The 15,121-nt window shown below is 36.4% G+C and overlaps 1 non-coding gene across 1 annotated transcript; it reads left to right on the top strand.

The window, feature by feature from the left end:
• Window positions 1-1,375: 1,375 nt before the first annotated feature.
• On the top strand, window positions 1,376-1,482 carry LOC141681215 (small nucleolar RNA R71). Its single transcript, XR_012558657.1, has one exon. It is a non-coding gene; the product is annotated as a small nucleolar RNA R71 (small nucleolar RNA).
• Window positions 1,483-15,121: the final 13,639 nt, after the last annotated feature.

Raw genomic sequence — 15,121 nt, 5'->3', positions numbered from 1 at the left:
ACAATCTTCGAGACTTATGAATCAATTCCGTCACTTCAATGCTGACACTCGATGTACTGTCTGGTTCATGAGTGACTAACTTTCGTGACGTTTCTTCATGTCTTGACTTTGTTGTTCTGATTGAATCCTTGTAATAAATTGATACCTTGACGAGATCTCTGTCACTTGATTAAATCCACGATCTTGATTTACATCACTGAGGCATGATCAATTTCTTGAACTTCTTCCAGTGAATCTTCAAGTCTGCAGATGAACAATGTTTCTTTGATCTTTGACAGATGTTACTTTGTGAGATCTCTCTGATGCTTGATTCACTATTTACTTATTACATTCTTATTTGAGTTGAGTTAAATACTCGAATAAACGAGTAGGCTATGACATATGCCTTTCAAGGATTGTTTCCAACAGATTTCTTCTTCGGTTCCACCTCGGCATCCTTCTGCACCACTTTTTCAGCTACAATCTCATTTTCTGGAATTGGCAAGGGTGCAGACGCACCTGCATTCTGGACAGAATTTTCAGACTTTTCGTCTTGCTGAATTTGGGGGATTGCGATCTCTCCAGACCTCAAGGTGATGGCGTTCACATATTCTTTAACTTCCCTCTTTCCTGGATTGGCTTCTGTATCACTAGAAAGTATTCATGGTGGTCGATTCAATTAGGCGTTAGCAATTTGCCCTATTTGGTTCTCCAGAGCCTTGATAGAAATAGCCTGGCTTTTGCATATAAGAGCCTGGGTTTTGCACATAAGCCACAAGTCCTCCAATTCAGATTTTTCATTCGAAGATAGACCTGCACCTCCACGAGTTTGCTGTTGCATTCCCATTGGCTGGAACTGTTGCCTTGGTGTAAATTGTTGCTGAAAACCAGGAGGATTGAATTGCTTATTTCCAAACTACTGGAATGGTTGTTGCATCACATATTGATTGTTGCTCCAGCTGAAGTTAGAATAATTCCGGTTGTCAGGATAATAAGTGTCTGGAACTGGTTGCTGCAATCTCTGAAAGTTCCTCACAAGCTGAGTTGATTCACAAGATATAGCATAATGCTCCGTCGCATGCGCATCTGCACACAGCTCACAAACACTAGCCATCTGATTAACTCCATGGTTAGCCGGAGAATCGATTTTCATGGCTATCGCCTTTAGCTGAGCAGTGATATCCATAGTTGTATCCACCTCAAGAACTCCTGCTACCTTGCCCTGTGGCAATCTTTGGGTTGGATACTGATATTCATTAGCAGCCATTAGTTCAATTTGCTCATAAGCTTCCCCATAGCTCTTTGCCCATAATGTTCCACATGATGCTGCATCGAGCATGGGTCTGGACTGGGCTCCCAAACCATTATAAAGCAATCGATGATCATCCAATCGGGAATTCCATGATGCGGAGACTTCCTAAGCATCTTCTTGTAGCGCTCCCAAGCTTCACATAAAGATTCTCCCGATTGCTGCACAAATTGAGTAAGAGCATTCCTGATTTCAGCTGTCTTCGCCATAGGGAAGAATTTAGTAAGAAATTTCTGAGCAAGATCTTCCCAAGTAGTGATCGAACCTGTTGGTAGAGAATGTAACCAGCACTTAACTTTATCCCTCAGAGAGAATGGGAAAAGTCTCAATTTCACAGCATCTTCCGAAACACCATTGAACCTGAAGATGTCGCAGATCTCTATGAAATCCCTAATGTGCGTATTGGGATCTTCCGTTGGAGAACCCCCAAACTGGATTGAATTCTGCACCATCTGAATTATGTCAGGCTTGATCTCAAAGGTATTAGCTGCGATAGCTGTCCTAATAATGCTAGATTGAATGACATTGATCTTTGGTTAAGAAAAATCCATCAACACTTTCGTTGGTGTTGTTGGTTCTCCCATTGTAATGATTCCTTCTTCTTCAACTTTCTAAACTTCTTCGAAAACTAATTCAACTTCGTTCAGTGTTTCCTTACGAGATTGAGAACATGTTCGCATACACGCTCTCTCGAGTAGTTGAAACACAAACAAGTAAACCGTGAAAATAAAAGAATCTGAGTCAGTGAACTTTAACGCCTACTGATGTCAAGCACATAAACTAAAAATTAACACTGAGTCCCCGACAGCTGCACCAAAAATTCGTTATGGCGAAAACACACGCTAAAATTACACGCAAGTATACGCCTTCGCAAGTAGTATAAGATATAAATCATATTTATTCCCACAGAGACTCTTTTTAGTTAACTTAAGATTATGCACATATACACAATGGTATGGCTATCGCTCAATGCTAAGACAATAACAAGTTGAGATGTTTAAAACTAAGATTAAACTAACATGCAATTAACTAAGAATAAAAGTGATTAAATTAACTATATGAGACAAACATGGGATTTTAACTTCATTAAATACTTCATTCAAAGTCATTGTTCTTAACCTTGGCATGCAATGGTGATGACAACTAATCAGATAACACGAAACTAGTAAACGCCAAGTTTTGTTGTACAAATACCCTACTACCAGACATCCACAAAAGAGATAGAAGCTGAAGAGACACCAATTATGTTGAGACCTATATGTCTATAGAATTTGACAACATAAAGGTTTAATGAACAAGTTATCTAGCGTGATTACATAGGACAAGTAAGATGGTTAAAATTACCTACGAATCATGCATAATAAATACATGAACCTAGGCTAGCATGGCAAGTTCTAAATCTGTATATTCATTGTCGCTTTAATAGAGATTAACAACCTATCTTATATGTCCGTGACACACATAAGACGAATACGCACAACCAATACTAGGATATCATATAATCACCACACACTTAGGTATCAAAACAATTAACTATAGAATCCATAAGTAAATTCGTTACAACCCCATGACAACGATTAGTTCATAACGGAACTCATCTTCACCGTGGGTTCCGATGAAAGCATGGTAAATAAACTAAGAGAACTAGGTATGAAATAACTGAATAATAATAACAAAGTACGTTAACAAGAGTATTAGGTTATAGCAACAAAGAAAATAAGCATCCAATTATATAACTTAAGCAAAAAAACATAAGTAAACAACAAGATCTTCTTCTCCTTCATTGTATTGTGCTATTAGGTCTTCTTGCTCCTATCTCCTTGCTCTTTCATATAAAAAATGTCTTCTAAAAGTCTTTAAATACCAACCCATCAGATTAGGAGTCTAACAAATCAATCTTATAATAGAATCAGGATTCCTGAAATTCGACATTGTGTGGCCGCCCTCAAATCCAGCGCGGCCGCCCTGAGTTTCTGACAAATGGGCGTGGCCACTCTCAAGACTAGACTGGGCACCCTGACCTTCTGGAAAATCTGAATTTATCTGCTTTCTTGACCTTTTCGTGCTGGTTTCTTGTGCGCAATCGACCGAGGTTCCATCCTAACACTCTTTTAAGCATAAAACATGCAATATCCAACACTTCTTTCAAATATGCCCTGAAATGCAAAACACTATGAAAACACATCAAAAACATAAATATTTTGAGTACAAAACACCAATTGGAGCCTTTACAAAGCGTTCTAAGTGGATATAAATGCAAATTATCACACCCCCAAACTAGAATCGATGTTTGTCCTCAAACATAGCAGACTCAAAAACAAGAAATAAAAATGCATGAATGCAACTAACATGAATGCAATGACCCCCTCAGAATAACTTAACCAACCAATGAGCAACATTTCAAAGAATGCAGTTATTCACACAAAGTTCAATCAAATCCCACAAATCAACTCACAATCCAAAAATGTGTGTGTTTGCAATTGCTTAATAGATATACTCTCAAAACTAGATCAATAATCATAACTCACCTCTCGTCAAGACAATCACAAGGTTATAAACAGAATAAACGATAAACACAAAATGACTAACAACACTTCAATTTTATTAGATTCATACAAGGATTCATGCTTTTTTTGATAACACATAAAAAACATAAACATGCTTATTTGATCGTGCAATGAGTGAGGTCCACAAAAGACTTATGCAATAATACCTGTGACGGCCTCAACCCCGGGGTCAGGAGTTGACGTCACCAACAACAATAATAATAAACATGACATAGTCCAAATCATTAATTATACATGACCATGACCCATTTTACCAAGACCTTTTCCAGGTTTAAGTATGATTCAGGTTACAACCATTACAAAACTGACTTACAACAAACCATCATGATAATACTATCTTAATACAGTAACTCAATAGACCATCATTGGTCCAACACAACTACCTCAGAAGAGCCTGAAACGGAAGAAACTGGAACTCTACCCTGACTACCATGGGAGAATCTCCTAGGCATCTGCAATACATATATAAAATATTATGCAAGGGTGAGCAATCAATTGCTCAGCAGTACCACTATATAAATGACAAGCAAATGGTTTAAAGTAAAGTAGTTATAGGAGCATAATTCATAACTCATTAGAAAATAAGTAAAACATGGTAAACATTCATAAACTGGATATTCAAACCTAGCATGCTCTGTAAAACAATAACATCAGTAGTGTGATGTGTATATATACCAGAGTTCAATTTTAGCATGCTATTTACATTTATAAAACCACTGTATCAATTACTTATTTCCTTACGGGAATCACAAAGCCAAATCAGATACATACAGATATGTGAAGACAGCTGATCAGGCTATCAACACCAGAAGGCTCTAACTGCCATCCCATTTACCTGTTCTGGAACTCATTAACTATCTAGGTCTCTGACCTGCTGGACTAATCGGTTATATAGTGCGCGCAACCGAATTAGCCTCTTACGCCACCTCAATAGGCCCCCTGGCCCCAATGTATCCCCTATCTGATCATTTTATCCAGTTTTCAAAATCACTTGTACCTATCTCATTTCAAAACCCTTCATTTTAACAGCACACATATAAAATCTAGTTCGCAATTCATTTCATTCGAGATAGGTACCTTTCGAAGTTACTTTTCCCCAAAACAGGTTGAAAATAGTGATTTATAACTATATGGGATACGTAACTTAAAACATTTATGTTCCTTTACGAAAATAAAAAAATATTATTATATTCATACGTACTGAACCATAAAAGAATGGTCAGGGTACTTGCCTTGCAGAGCTTACAACTATCACTAACTGATTGTGGATCGACCCGGACGCTCGACTTTATCGGCTTACTATCAGACTATCCTGGATCTGACTTTGACCCTCAGGTCCTCCACTTGGAACCTCACTGATCTTGTCGACTGGTCACTATGATATATCTAGTCCAACGTCAATTCTCGAGTCGACTAGCACTTACAGGGTCGAACTATTTTATGTTAAACGTCTAGGTATGCTTGACATATCCTCGCTACCAATCTACCCATTCGATATCAAATCCCGTATCGTAATTATACATATTATAATAACACATGTAACAATTAGGGTTCACGTTCTCGAAATTGGTTCGGTGTTCATTTTCAGAAAATACGTATACTCGTCATTTTATGAAATTAGGTTTATTGGTTTTGGCAAAATACTTCACCACAACATACAATTAGGTTTCGTAAAATACTCAGTATGATTATACAAGTATACACGTTCGACCGTTATTTTCGACAATTATGATGTACTCTCCCGAATCTTCGAATTTAATTTTACGAAAATCAGCAGCGTCTCCTCTGTTTATCGGCCTACCCGTCAAAACATAATCGACATCAATTCACCACAAAAATCCATAATTTTACATTCCCAACAACCAATACCACTCAACAACCACAATCAAATCAATCATCCCATTACAATATGTTAGATATATTTGAGATGTCATGTCTAATATGTTTCATGTTTAGTTTTCAGATCTTAACAAATAGGAAATATCAGTTCTTACTGGAATCAGGACTTACTGGAAGTCAGGACTTAAGGATATCAGGACTTAGATTATCAGAAGATAATATCAGAAGATGAATATCAGAACTTAAGTACTGGAGGACTAACAGTTAAGGAAGGAAGCTGATTTACAGGAAAGAAGATCGAGACTAATACAGAAGAAGATATGCATGGAAAGAGTTAGAGGACTAGAATAATTATATAAGATATCTGATTGATATATTTTAGGAGACAGAATAATATTCCATATCAATTAGAAGCTATCTTGTAACTGTGTGTCTATATGAACACAGATATAAGTTTACACTATATGTGTTACGATCATCAAGAAGATCATACATTGTAACCTAGTAGCTCTCGTGATATTTGTTCATCAAAGAAAGGCAAAGGAAAGGCTCTCATCATAAAATCTGATTCAGAATCATCAAGTTCTGATGATGATGATTCAAAAACAGAAAGTCTACCTGAAGTAGATGCTGATGAGGAGATGATGAAGCTGTGTGCTCTTATGGTGAAGGGTATCACAAAGATAGCCTATAGGAAATTCAGAAAGGGAAAGAAGTTTTTCAGAAAAGGTAGAAGTTCTGATAAGAAGGGATTCAGAAAATCTGAAGACAAGGGAGGAAAGTCTGACGGAGGAGATTACTCAAATGTCAAATGCTATAATTGTGGTGAGAAAGGCCACATATCTCCTGACTACAAGAAAGGAAAGAGTGACAAAGGCAAGGCTCTTGTCACAAAGAAGAAAAGCTGGAAAGACACTTCAGATTCCGAAGATGAGGAGAACTATGCCTTGATGGCAAATGTTGATAGCAGTTCTGATGCTGCTGAGTTAAAGGTACCTCAAACAACTTATGCCTTTCATACTGTTAATATTAGTGAGTTGAAATTATATCTTAAAACCATGTTCATTAGTTACAGAGATCAAACTTTAACATGTGAAAGAATAACTTTTGAAAATCTTGCTTTGAAAAGAGGAATGATTATTTAGAAAAAGAGTTAGTCATGTTCCATCAAACTCAAAAAGAAAGAGATGATGCCTTTTATGTTAGAGATGAATTGCTGAAAATGAATAAATCTCTAAAAACTGAGTTAGAAAAGGAGAGAGAGATTATTAGGACTTGGACTAACTCTGGTAGAGCAACTCAGGATATACTAAGTAGTGGAAACTGGAAAGAGGGCTTAGGTTATGGAGATGATAAAGGTGAAAAAGAAACTGAACAAGTTAAGCCAATTATTGTTAAACAAACTACTATGCCAAAGGTAAATCTTGTTAAATATGTAGCTAAAACTGTAAAGTCTGATTCTGAAAAGATGAAAGATATTGAGATAGAAGTGATAGCAGAGTCAACTTCTGACAAATTAGAACATGATAAACCAACTGAAATTAACATAGGCTTAATGAAAAAGAAGCAGCTTAAACACAAGCTGAAAGAAATTACCAGTGTGAACAATGTAAAGGAAACTAGGAAAAATAGGAATGGAAAGGAAGGTGTGAATAAAAGCAACAATTATATGCCTGTTCCTAATGCTCCTAGAAAGAAATGCTATAACTGTGGAAACACTAACCATCTTGCTTCTTTTTTCAGGAAGAATAAGAATATAAACTCTTTACCTCCTAAGTCAGAAGTTAAGAGTCAGTCTGTTAGGTTTAAACCACAAAATCCTTGTTTTCATTGTGGTAGTATATGGCATTCCATTTATACTTGTAAGGAATATCATAGTTTGTACTATGATTATTATTAGATAAAACCTTCTTTGAAGAAAGTTGCTTTAATTCCTTCTAGTTTAAAGTATGATGCAAAGTCTGATACTATAAAATCTGATAAGAAAAATGTTAGCATAAACTCTGATGTTAAATCCGCTGCAAATGTTAACAAACTTAATAAGGCCAAAGGATCCAAGCAAGTCTGGGTCCTTAAAACTAACCATTTAGTGGTCTTTGTGATTGCAGGGCAACAGGAAGAACATTCTAGTTATGGATAGTGGATGTTCAGGACATATGACTGGAAATAAAGCCCTTCTATTAGACTTTGTGGAGAAAGTTGGCCCAGGAGTTTCTTATGGAGATGGCAACATTGGAAAAACTCTGGGATATGGCAAGATTAATCTTGGGAATGTCATCATTGAATTAGTAGCTCTAGTCTCAAGACTTAAACATAATCTGTTGAGTATAAGTCAAATCTGTGACAGAGGTTATCATGTGGATTTTTTTGAAGAACACTGTGAAGTTATAAGTTATTCTACAGGCAAAGTGGTTCTGAAAGGCTACAGGCATGGTAACATTTATGAAGCCAGACTTTCAACAAGTACTAATGGTTCTGCTATCTGTCTATTGAGTAGAGTATCAATTAAAGAAAGCTAGAATTGGCACAAGAAACTCTCTCATTTAAATTTCATCATTATAAATGAGCTTGTAAAGAAAGATCTTGTGAGAGGACTGCCAAAAATAGTATTTGCTCCTGATGGCCTTTGTGATTCTGTTAGAAGGCAAAACAAATAAAATCTTCTTTCAAAAGCAAAATTGAGTCATCAATTCTTGAGCCTTATCACCTACTGCATGATGATCTATTTGGTCCAGTCAATGTCATGTCTATTGCAAAGAAGAAATATGCTATGGTTATAGCGGATGAGTTCACAAGGTACACTTAGGTGTACTTCTTGCACAAGAAGAATGAAACTGCATTTACTCTAACTGATCATGTCAGACAGCTGGATAAGTTGGTCAAAGATTCTGTTAAAATAATAAGGAGTGATAATGGCACTGAGTTCAAGAATTCGATTATGGAAGAGTTCTGCAAAGAGCATGGAATCAAGCAGGAATTTTCTGCACCTGGAACTCCATGGCAAAATGGAGTTGTAGAAAGAAAGAACATGACTCTGATTGGAGTTGCACGAACTATGCTAGATGAAGCAAAGTTGCCAACCTATTTTTGGGCTGAAGCTGTGCAGACTGCTTGTTTTACTCAAAATACTACACTCATAAACAAGTATGGAAAAACACCATATGAGATGGTGAAGAAAAATAAGCCAAATCTGAAATACTTTCATGTATTTGGTTGCAAGTTTTTTGTTCTTAAGACTCATCCTGAACAGCTGTCAAAATTTCATCTAAAAGCTGATGAAGGAATCTTTGTTGGATATCCACTTTCCACAAAAGCCTTCAGAGTCTACAAGGGTTATCATGGAATCTATCAATGTCTCTTTTGATGATAAGAAGATTACTGGACTTGAAGATTTTGATGATCATGATCAGCTGAGATTTGAGAATGAAGATTTAAATTCTGATTCTGGAAATCAAACTCTAATTATGAAGTCTCAGAGAGCATAACTACAGGGGGTATCAGAAAATGCTGATGGAGACAGCATGGATCATGGGGGAGGATCCAGTTCTAGAGATCAACTTCCATCTGCAAGGAAATGGACTAAAGCACATACACCTGATTTAATCATTGGAAATCCTGAAGCAGGTGTCAGAACTAGAACTGAAACTTCAAATCAATGTCTCTATCATTCCTTTCTATCTCAGACTGAACCAAAAAAAGTGGAAGAAGCTCTTCAAGATGCTGATTGGGTGCAAGCAATGCAGGAAGAGTTGAATGAATTTGAAAGAAATAAAGTTTGGACCCTAGTGCCAAGACCAAAGAACAGATATGTTATAGGCACAAAATGGGTATTCAGAAATAAAACTGACAGTGATGGCATAATTACAAGGAATAAAACAAGGTTGGTTGCTAAAGGCTACTCTCAACAGGAGGGTATTGATTATAATGAAACATTTGCACCAGTTGCTAGATTAGAAGCCATAAGGATCTTTTTGGATTATGCTGCTCACAAGAAGTTTAAAGTCTTTCAAATGGATATGAAAAGTGCTTTTCTCAATGGAGAATTGAAGAAGAGGTATATGTTGAACAACCTCCAGGCTTTGTAGATCCTAAATTTCCCAATTATGTCTACAGGCTTGACAAAGCACTTTATGGCCTTAAGCAATCTCCAAGAGCATGGTATGAGACTTTAGCTCAATTTCTTCTGGAAAGTGGATTTCACAGAGGCACAATTGACAAGACTTTATTCTACCTCAACCATGGAAAGGACTTACTTTTGGTACAGATATATGTTGATGATATCATATTTGGTTCTACATATTCCAAACTTTGTGAGAAGTTTGCAAAGCTAATGCAGTAAAGATATCAAATGAGTATGATGGGAGAACTCAGCTATTTTCTGGGCCTTCAAGTCAAGAAAAATGATGAAGGCACTTTTATCTGTCAATCCAAGTACACCAGAAATTTACTGAAGAAATTTAGAATATAAGATTGTTCAACTGCATCCACTCCCATGGCCACTACAACCAAGTTAGATAAGGATACTGGTAAATCATTAGATATTACTAACTACAGAGGTATGATTCGCTCCTTACTCTATCTAACTACTAGTAGACCTAATATCATGTATTCTACCTATCTTTGTGTAAGATTTCAGGCTGATCCAAGAGAACCTCACTTAATAGCTGTGAAAAAAATATTCAAGTACTTAAGGGTACAGATGATCTAGGATTGTGGTATCCTAGGGAATCAGATTTTAAGCAAATTGGTTACTCAGATGCAGATTTTGCAGGATGCAAAATAGACAGGAAAAGCACTAGTGGAAGCTGCCAATTTCTTGGAGGCAGATTGGTTTTTGGTTTATCAAGAAACAGAAGTCAATTGCCACATCAACTGCAGAAGCAGAATATATTACTGCAGGAAGTTGTTGTGCACAGATTCTTTGGATGAAGAATCAGTTACTAGATTATGGGTTAGAATTTTCTGAAATCCCTATTTACTGTAATAATCAAAGTGCAATTGCTATGACAGGTAATCCAGTTCAATACTCAATGACAAAGCACATCAGCAGTAGGTACCATTTCATAAGGGAACATGTGGATGAAGGTACAATATAATTGTATTTTGTTCCCACAAATCAACAACTAGAAGATATCTTCACAAAACCCCTACGTGAAGCTACTTTTATAAGATTGGTAAATGAACTTGGAATGGTTTCAGGTTCTTTCTCTAAATTTGCTTAGTTTTTGTTCTCATGCATCATACTTTATGATCAGTGTTTACAGATTGTATTATCTATATGTAATATGTGCTTAATTTGAACATTCATCAAATGCTGATTGTTATCTGATGTGGATTAATATACTCTGATAAGTGTTTTGAATGTTCTGTGACTATTCAATGCAATGAGGATAACTGTGCTAGATGCTGACCTAGTAGTCTTTAACATACTAGAAATCCCATGTTTGAATTAGTTGTTTATGTGGAAACTCATTAACACAAGCAGATTCTGATATTAAGCTTAGTCAAGTTTACTTTGTGTATCTTATTACTAAGTCACAAATTAGATTCTTGTTTCTTATCTGTCAAATTCTGATGTCAGTAAATCTTAAGAATGAACTAAGTGCTGATAAGCCTCACTTATCAAAAGATAAAGAAAAGAATAAAAGTCAGGTACTCCTTTGAGATCTAGAGTAAATATGTGAAAGGGAAGACCCAAGTGCATTGCTGGTATTAAGTAATATGCATTAGAAAAGCAAAAAAAATTCTTGGTGACTTTTTACACTCTATGATTACTGGAGAAATACTCTGATAACAGCGTAAATTCTGATAAGCAGTTGTGACTCACTTACACTGAGAAGCCACTGTAAAAAGGAATTTCAAAAGATGCATAAAATGAGCACAAACAATTGAGGTGGACTCTTGCATAAATTTGTTCTATAGTAGACATCATGACTGATGACAGATTTTAAGCATTTTTCTCAGTTATGCCTTATTTCTAAGATGTACTGAAGTTTATCAGACTTTAATCTTTATCTGATATTTTTCTGAATGCACACACACTTTCACTCCATATGAATGATGAAAATTACTATGGTGATTAAGTTGTTGTTGACAAACAGTTAAGTGTCAGTTGCATAAATTCTGAGGACAAGTTCTGATGGAAGTTCTGATGATTAAATTCTAAAAAAACAAGTCAGTATTTGTATGAAGAATTACAGAACAAAATATTCACTTTTTGAGTACAGAAGCCATGTTCTGATGACTGTTAACATCTGATATAAGTTAAGTTCTGATATTAAATCCTGATGGAATCCTTGATTTTTACATGGCATTATTCTTTACTTGACTTATTTGTGGTAAAATCTGAGACAGTCATATTTAAATCAGAATATATTTGGGTAAGATAAAAATAGTCATAATTATTTTGGGTTAGTGGTAAACGTGTATGTCATGAAAACCTGCATGAGCACGGTAATTATTGCCTATTTTACGTGCCCATTAACTCCTGCTCTAGCCGTTTATTGAATGTTCACACATTGCCAGGTGTAAAGTGTATCCCATGCTTCAAAAATATAAATGTTAAGTGGAGAGCATATATATGGGAGTTAAAAGATTTTCTAATCTTTTATTTACTTTTCAATTCTTATCTCTTTTATTCTCTCTCTTTCTAATATTCTCTGAAGCGTTTTCTTTTAGGACTTTTAACAAACACTTTGCAATTCTCACTTAATTTCTAACAGCGATGGCACCAAAAGACGTGATTTTCAATGGAGCTAAGTTTGTTCCTAACAACTACTCCACCATTCTTAGTAAGGCTGAAGCTTCATCGAAACTTCACTTCATTCAGGATTTTCTCGCTAATTCTGATATTGGGTTCGCTCTGACCCAACCTGATGCAGTCTCTGGAACTCAAGTGTTGGAGTTCTGGAGAAGTGGAGTATATGATGATGGTGGTGCTCAAGGGTCCCCAAGTATAATCTTTAGAACAGGGGAGGATGAGCATGTCGTAACCTTAGCTACAGTACGGCAAGCACTTCAGTTGCCTGAAAACAGAGCATATACAACTGTTGAGGAGCCCATTCTTCAAAATAAGATGGACAGTCTGGGGTATGAAAAGACATTGGCAAAGCTGGGTCAATTGAAGAGACCTTACATAAGGAGGTAATGGAGTTTCTTCTTTGACTGCATCACCAAGGCTTTTGCCAACAAATGTTCTAACTTCGATGCAATCCCTATATTCAGTCAACAAATCGGGTATGCTCTCTTTAATCAAACTGATTTTGATTATGCAAGTGTTGTTTTAGGTTTCATTGGGGATAGGTTGACAGAAGATAGGAATACTGTCTATTTTGCTAGATTCTGTCAGCTTATTTATAGTTTTTGTTGTGATGATAAACCCCAATCAGCTAGTGAATTAATTTCATCATTCAGACTAGCCAAAAGAGCTTTTAATGACTTATTATCTACTGATAATAAGAAGGCTGTGTTAAGACCCCTCCGAGTTCCTTTATTTGTCAAACAGGCCTTAATAACCTATAATCCAGTTAAATATACTGCATTATATCCTGATGTTCAATCATTAGAACCTCAACCGTCAGCACCTACCACCTCTACATAAAAACCTCAAACTTCTCAACCATCAGCACAAACAACCAGACCTTCATCTTCCAAACCTTCTAAGAGGATAAAGTCTGTTCCTCATCCTCCACAAAAGAGAAGGAAGATGATTCTCAGAGATGAGTCTGAGAGTGAAGAGGAAACAATTGAAGCACGGGTTCATGCATCTGAACCTGTGACAGATGTAGCTGAGAATGTTTCTTCTCAGAAAGAAATAACAGCTCAAAATTCTAATACTTTGAAAAGAAAGAAATCTTTAAGTTTTGTTGCTGCTGAAGCAACTCCTTCATTGCCAAGGAGATTGAAGAAAATGAAGGCAATGAGGTATTTGGCTAAGGCTCCATCAGAAGATACTAAAGAAGCTGAGGAAGGGGATAATGAATCTCTGATCTCACAAGAACCAGTTATCATTGAAACCCTTCCAGCTCAAGCCAAAGATACTGTTAATGCTACAGTTGTTACCCCTCCTGTCTCTCTTATTAAAGCTACAGATGATGCTAAAGAACAAACTAAAAATTCCGAAATAGATATTCATAATTTGAATATACCTGAAGTACTTTATCTGGAAGTTCCATCTACAACAAAGACACCAGCTCTGGAGATAAATTCTGATCCTCGAAATTTAGGTGATGTTATTCCTGAATCTCCAGTTGCTTCACACACTGTTGAGCTATCAAAACAGCATGAGTCTTCCTCAAGTTCTGATGACAGTGTTTCTGCTGAGCATCCAGTTCCTAATCTGGGCAAGGAAGAATTGGTGAAGAAATTTGTTGAAAAGGAAGCACCTATTCCTTAGGAGGATACTCACAGAGGTGTTGAGTGGACCAAGAAGTGAATGAATCAGATTTTATTCCATGTTCTAAAGTTCTGAAAGAGCATATTGTAAAAGCTGATGTGTTGCTCACAAATGCTGATTTTAAGACACAACTCAAGATCACAACTCTGTCTACGAAACATCTTCAAGGTCTACATACTTCTACTCATGAAAAGGTTGATACACTCAGAGAAAAAGCTGATAAGCTTGATCTACAGCTCAAGCTTGATAAGAACAAGTATATCAGACCTATTTCTGAAAAAGTTGAAGCCATTGAGAAAACTCAAGAGGAGCAACAGGCCCAAATTGCTGAGGTCCTGGCTAATCAAGCTTCTCAGAAAGCTCAATTGGATGAAATCCAATCTTCAGTTGAACTTCTTCTTTCTCTCTTACTTCCTGATGATGCCAAAAAGGGGGAGAAGGTGGTTAAGTCCAAACGCTCACCTACTTATGAACTGAAGAAAAAGGATGATAAAGGTGATGACCAGGGAAACTCTGAAAAGAGCAGAGGTCAAAGAAAAGTTCAAGGAAAATCTTCTATTCAGAAAAAGTCAAGTTCTGATGCTGTGAATGCTCAAAGACTGAAGTCAAGTGCTGATAAACAAAGTCTGATGTCAAGTTCCGATATTCTGATTCAGTCAGGTTCTGGAGACTCTCAGAAGTTTTTGCAAACTCTGAAGTTAAAGGGGAAGCAGACTACTATTTATTAAAAAGATCCTAAAATCCAGACACTTGATGAGGAGATAGCTAGAAGATTATTTCTGAAACACAATCCAAGAATGGATTTAGAAACTCTCAAGGAGGAAGAAGCTAGATTTGCTGCTGAGAAGACAAATCTTTAGTCTAAAGCTTCTGATGCAAAGAAACCTCCAAGGCCTAAGGAAAAAGGCATTGTGATCAAGGAAAAGTCAAATTCTGAAACTTCAAAGTTCAAGACTAGATCACAGACTGAGTGTGATCCTAAAGACAAAGGGAAAGAAAAAATTGATGAACCAACCAAGCCACTGGACTTGA

Source organism: Apium graveolens, chromosome 8 (assembly GCF_009905375.1).
Source record: "Apium graveolens cultivar Ventura chromosome 8, ASM990537v1, whole genome shotgun sequence".
Taxonomy (NCBI): Eukaryota; Viridiplantae; Streptophyta; class Magnoliopsida; order Apiales; family Apiaceae; genus Apium; species Apium graveolens.
Note: the sequence above shows the minus strand (reverse complement) of the source record. Positions and strands in the feature narration are given on the sequence as shown.